This window comes from Bombus fervidus, unplaced genomic scaffold (genome assembly GCF_041682495.2).
Source record: "Bombus fervidus isolate BK054 unplaced genomic scaffold, iyBomFerv1 scaffold0024, whole genome shotgun sequence".
Taxonomy (NCBI): Eukaryota; Metazoa; Arthropoda; class Insecta; order Hymenoptera; family Apidae; genus Bombus; species Bombus fervidus.
The window spans coordinates 2349873-2355683 of NW_027212587.1; the positions used below are offsets into that span (position 1 = coordinate 2349873).

General features: G+C 50.1%; 1 non-coding gene across 1 annotated transcript; it reads right to left on the reverse strand.

The window, feature by feature from the left end:
- Window positions 1–209: 209 nt before the first annotated feature.
- On the reverse strand, window positions 210–401 carry LOC139996993 (U2 spliceosomal RNA). Its single transcript, XR_011802480.1, has one exon. It is a non-coding gene; the product is annotated as a U2 spliceosomal RNA (small nuclear RNA).
- Window positions 402–5811: the final 5410 nt, after the last annotated feature.

The window sequence follows — 5811 nt, forward strand, 5'->3', positions numbered from 1 at the left end:
AGGGAGTCCTCCGTTCGATCACGCAGCGATGTTCTTCACAGATGGGTGAAATCATCGTTCCGTTGGCTAAGTGTTAATTAACTACAATTTATATTAAACAATATTCATGTCCAAATAAAGTCACAGTGATATAGTATTTATTTATCACCAATTTCAAAATAATGTTGATAATAAATTTAACAAATCGTGTATATTATGTTTATAATATGTATTATCGAGCCAATCCTAGCGGCACTGCAAGGCTAGGTTGACTCATGACAGAGGTGGAGCAAGCTCCTATCCTCCGTCTGCTTCCAAAAATCAGTTTAATATTCTGACTTCCCAATGGGAAGTGTATCAGATATTAAGCTGATAAGAACAGATACTATACTTTGATCTTAGCCATAAGGCCGAGAAGCGATAACAAATTGAACTTTGTCTACGAATAGAACATCCCAATGTCCTAAACTTACCAGCGAGAAACAGCATCTTGAAAAAGCCACCTAGCGGTGATATCTCCAAATACCCTTAGTTACAGTAGCGGACAAAAGTTTAAGACGATGATTTGTAAACCGGATTACAAACATCTTATAAGCATATTGTTCTTCTATTCGGTTTATCTCTTTGGAATAACATAGCTGTATGTTTGATCTTCGTAGCCTCAAACCGTCAGTTGTTAAATACAAACAATGTAGGAGTTACAACAGTTAGTTATCGCTTAGCACTTGTAAACGGTAGACATTAGTTTAAGACGATCTGTGTAAAACGTGTGTATGACTACAGTGTTTGAACATTTTGATTCTGGAATGTCAAAATCATTGTTTAGTGTACCTTTTACTGTTTAAAATTCATTTAGGTAGGAACAGACTATGGGTAAATCAAAGAATTTACTTGAAAACGAAAGGGAACAAATCGTAAGGCTGCGGAAGCAAAGTAAAACCTTCACCGAAATAATAAATATAGTGAACAGGCCAGAAACGGCTTATAAGAAAGCTTGGTATAAATTTTTAAAGGCTGGCATGTATTGCGATCAACCGAAAAACGGAGCAACAGAACCTTTGTAGTAAAAATAAAGGACGTACATTCTGAAGTACTTGCTAACTCGTCAAAATTCTAAACTCAGCATGGAAAATAAATTAAAAATTTACAAAACCAAAATTTATAAAACCAATTTGGTATGAGTTACGTAAATAAACTAGAGTCGCTACAATCGAAAATACTCAGAACAATAGTCAACCTTCATGGCATGTCAGAAATGGAGATATACGTAAAGACCTAAAAATATCAACGGGGAAAAAAGACATCGGCAAGTACGCAAAATGATACAAGGAAAGAATGGCAATGCATCCAAACCAGCTAGCTGCTGGAATGAGCAAAACTCTCATACAAATAAGACTAAAGAGAAAACACCTGACTGACCTCACTAAAGAAGTAAAATAGACAAACTCGAAGATGATATCTTGCCGGGGGGAGCCATTCACATATTAATTAGTGATAAAGCTAGAAAAATTTACGGAATGTCCAGCCTGACAAATTGTAAAGTACAAATTAAATAAAAAAAAAGACGTATAGAATTCTAATTGTTTCTGTAAAATCGTCCATCATCACCATCGATATTAAATTCGGGGTTGTTACCATGGGAAAATTCGAGGGGTGTCAAACTATTAAGTTTCAAATTTTATGAAGGCGTCAGGGACATTGACAGGTCGAACAGATAATTTTTTTTTGTAAACTTCTAAATTGTCTTCCGCTTTTTCCAAAAAGATTATTTGAGTTGCAGTCTTTTTAAAATACAAATACAATATCGTGAAATATATCTGTGGCGGTACTCGACAGCAAAAATACTACCACTCGACACTAACTAGTAGTCGAACGACGGCAGCGCAGTGGTTAGCGCCTTACGTTAACAATCGTTCGGAACCCGGGTTTCAAATCCCGGCGACCGGAGGTCCGATTTTTCTTCCACGCATCTAAATTAGAAGAAAAATACAGTAGTCAGTACGCCAGCAGCGACATCTATACAATAGCAGCATCAGCAACTACACTATCACGGCTTATTCACCCTCATATCCAATTTTTTTTTCTTTTTTTTCTCTCCGAGATTACGAGAACGCTATTTACATAATTTAATATGTAATAAAATGTGAAGCCTCGAATGCTTGTTGCAGTCGCGTACTCGCCTTCGTCACCATGGATTCTGTATAGAGTAAGCAAAAGCACTTGAGGATGCAATAAATTAAGCTCCTTTCTATACTATGTCATAGACCAAGGCTAGCAGGTTTCAACAGTTTTGCAAGTGTTATTCTGTGAAAAATGTTGAAAAAAAGAGTAGACTCACGTCTAGACTTTACAAGGATGCAGTAAAGTAACAATGTCATTTGTATTTATACAGCATCAGTCTGTGTCGTAGGGTCATAGTGTCATGGGGAGCATGAGGCGGGTGTCACGGATCAAATTTTTGTTTAGCACATGCTACGCCAGATGCTATGGCCCTTGCGAGATTCCTCATAGTCTGGGCGTTAAGGACTACCCATTGTTAACGCTAACCCTCAACAGGCCTAAGGAGACACCGTAAACCGAATCTGTTCTGTTTCATTTCTTTTCACATAAACATTTTCGGTTAACAGATGGTCCGCATATTTATTGCACGCTCTTGACTATTACGGAGAAAGCGGGTGTCTGGCGAGATAACAAACTTTTCCCATGAACAAGGATGCCCATATCTGGTTTTCTTTATCATTCATTAGCCAATGGGCATCGCGGATCATTACCCTCACTTTTCTACCGAAAAGTGTGGACGACGAATCCGCGTTCTGAGTTCAAAAGGGCACACCCACACCGAGCTTTCTTCCCTGATGGTACGAGCCAGGACCAAACAGTTCTTCTTCCGATCTTTTTGTAGCAAAACCTAACTGTGAAAAATAAACTTGACTTCAGACCGAATCTTGTGTTTTTCACTTTAAAAATTACGTGACTCGGGCATGGGTTTTCGGGCCGTAGGACCACGTCCTGGGAAACCCCGATAGATCTGATGCTCTCTTACAGTCGGCTGGCAGCTGGTCGGTGCCTCTGGCGCCCGTCAATTTTGCCGATCCGATGCGGAGAGTTTCGGAGAAGTTGGTGGGCCCATGACTGTCAAGACCACTCACCTCACCTTCTTGTGGGGCTCCCCGTTACCCTGCTCCGGCTTTGACCGGGGCAGGGTGCGAAAGAGTGAGTGGCACCAGGACGGACTTTGTTAATGACCGCGGCGACAACAAATTATATGTTACTATGGATTGCGACCACAAAAGAAAAATGGTTTACGGTGCAGGGGAGGGATACCCCAGTACCGGCGCAGCGGTGGGTAGTCAAGTGGGCTCACCTGCGTCGTCATCTCACGACCACGGCCGTTCGGGGGTGGACCGCCAGGCCCCCGGATGTGTTTTCACGTCTGGCGAGGCGGGATGCAGTAGTACGGAGATTCACAAGGAACCTCCGAGAAGAATGACAAGAGCATCGCGGAGAACCACGGGCGGAACGGACGGCGTCTTCCTCGCACCGGCCGCGGTAACGGGCCTCGCGCCGGCAAGGGCGCTACGAACGCGGATGAGGTCCGATGACGAGGATTCGGTCGCCTCTTTCGCGTCGCGATCATCCCTGGGATCGACTGTCTCCGGGGGGAAGAGAAGGCGCATTATGACGCTGACCCCTGAAATCTCTGTGGATTTGGCACTGGATATACGGATGAGCTCGGCGGCCGACGTGAGCGCCGAGTTCACCAGGCAGGTGTCAAAGATCTTGCGGGTGGCGGCGGTATCGTCGAACCTGAAGGGAGCAAGCATTAAGGACCTAAAGGACGCGGCGACCTACGTCGCCGCCGCATGGAGGGAGCTTAACCTGCAGAGGGCTGAGGTGGTCCACAGCGGTAGCTCCACGGCCGCCAGGCTCGCGGAAGCAAGGCTGACCGCGTTGGAGGAGGAAAACGCGGCCTTGCGTAACGAGAAAACGAGGCTGGCCGCTCGCACCCACGAGTGCCCGCGGTGCAACGGTCGGGCTATTGAGTCCGGCCACCCTCCGCGGGAGGATAAACAAGAAGGCGCGCGTCTGGACGCCCTAGAGAAAAAGATGAACGAACTCGGTCCCTCCATCATGAGGGCCATCGAGGAACGGTTCGGGGGCCGAAGACCGCGCAGCCCCGAACCTCGGCGCAAGGCGGACCAACCCGCTGCCCCACGCGTCACACAAACCACAATGCTCCCGAGGGAGCAGGAGGGTGGCGAATGGAGGGTGGTGGTAAGGCGGCCGCGGAAGAAAAGGGCCGCAAGGAAGGAGGAGAAAAAAGAGGAAATGCCTGCTGCTCCTTCGTCAAGACTAACGGGCGCACGGAAGACGGGCGCCGCACTAGTGACTAAGAAAGGAACGGCGCAGGCGACGAAAACGGCTGCGCTCCCCCGCGCACCGCGTACGTCCGCGGTGACGTTGACTATCAACGAGGAGGTTAAGACATCGTACGCTGATGTTCTCGCGACGGCGCGACAGAAGGTCCCGCTCGCGGAGATCGGCGTCGAGTCCCTCGGAATGAGGAAATCGATTACCGGGGGTATAATTATCCGGCTCCCCGGCGACAGAGACAGAGGAAAGGCGTCGCGATTGGCGACGCGTCTGGCCGAGGTGCTGGACCCGGCCGCGGTGAGAGTAGCGGCCCCAAACAGGACGGCGGAGTTGAGGGTGGCCGGGATAGATATCTCGGTCGCTAAGGAGGAGCTGCGGCAGGCGCTGGCCTCAGCGGCGGGATGCGGCAGCGCGGAGGTGCAGGTCGGAGAGATCCGTACCACCAGATACGGCCTTGGGACTGCATGGGTAAGGTGCCCAGTCACCGGAGCCCGGAAATTAGCCCGGGACTGGAAAGTAGCTCTGGGCTGGACCACGGCGAGGGTCACGGCTATCACGAAGAGCCCCGTGCAGTGTTTTAAGTGCCTGGAGCTGGGGCACGTGCTGGTAACCTGCACGTCCAACGTGGATCGCGGGCATCTGTGCTACAGGTGTGGCGTTAGCGGGCATCGTGCCAGGGGGTGTCCTGCCTCCGCGCCCAAGTGCCCGTTGTGCGAGTCGCTGGGGGCGCCAGCCAACCACAGGATGTGCGGGGCGGCATGTGCTCCGCCGAGAACTAAGAGGAAGCCACCGATCCGCGAAACAACCGCGGAGGTAACGCAAGAGGGGAGCACCGTCGAACATCCAGCGGTGGATGGCCGGGAGGAGGCCATGGAGGTGATTGAGTGATTTTAACCGTCTCCTGCAATGCGACTTGGGCAGGTCGAGAAGGGCGCATGACCTTCACCTCCAGACCATCCGCGAGGGAGAGTTCGCCCTCGCGACAGTGGCCGAGCCGTATCGCGTCCCTGACGCTCCCAACTGGATCGGGGATTTGGACGGACTGACGGCTGAAACTTGGACGCCTTTGGCGCCCTGCTAGACCGTGGCAGCGGCTACGTCGCGATCGTATGGACAGGAATAGCGGAGGTGGCGGTCTACGGCTCCCCCAACAGCGGCCTGGCCGCGTTCGGAGACTTTCTAGACGATGTCGGTGAATGTGTCAAAAGGTGCTTTCCCCGCCAGGTGCTGGTCCTCGGGGACTTCAATGCTCACTCGACGCAGTGGGGGAACTCCGCGACGAACACCAGAGGAAGATGGCTGACAGACTGGGCTGCGGGACTCGGACTCCCGCTGGTAAACAAGGGTACGGCGAGCACCGGCGTGGCGTGGAGGGGGTCCTCCGTGGTCGACATCACGTGGGCCACCTCGGAGCTGTACCCGAGGATCCGTGACTGGAGAGTGGCCGAGGGCGTCGGA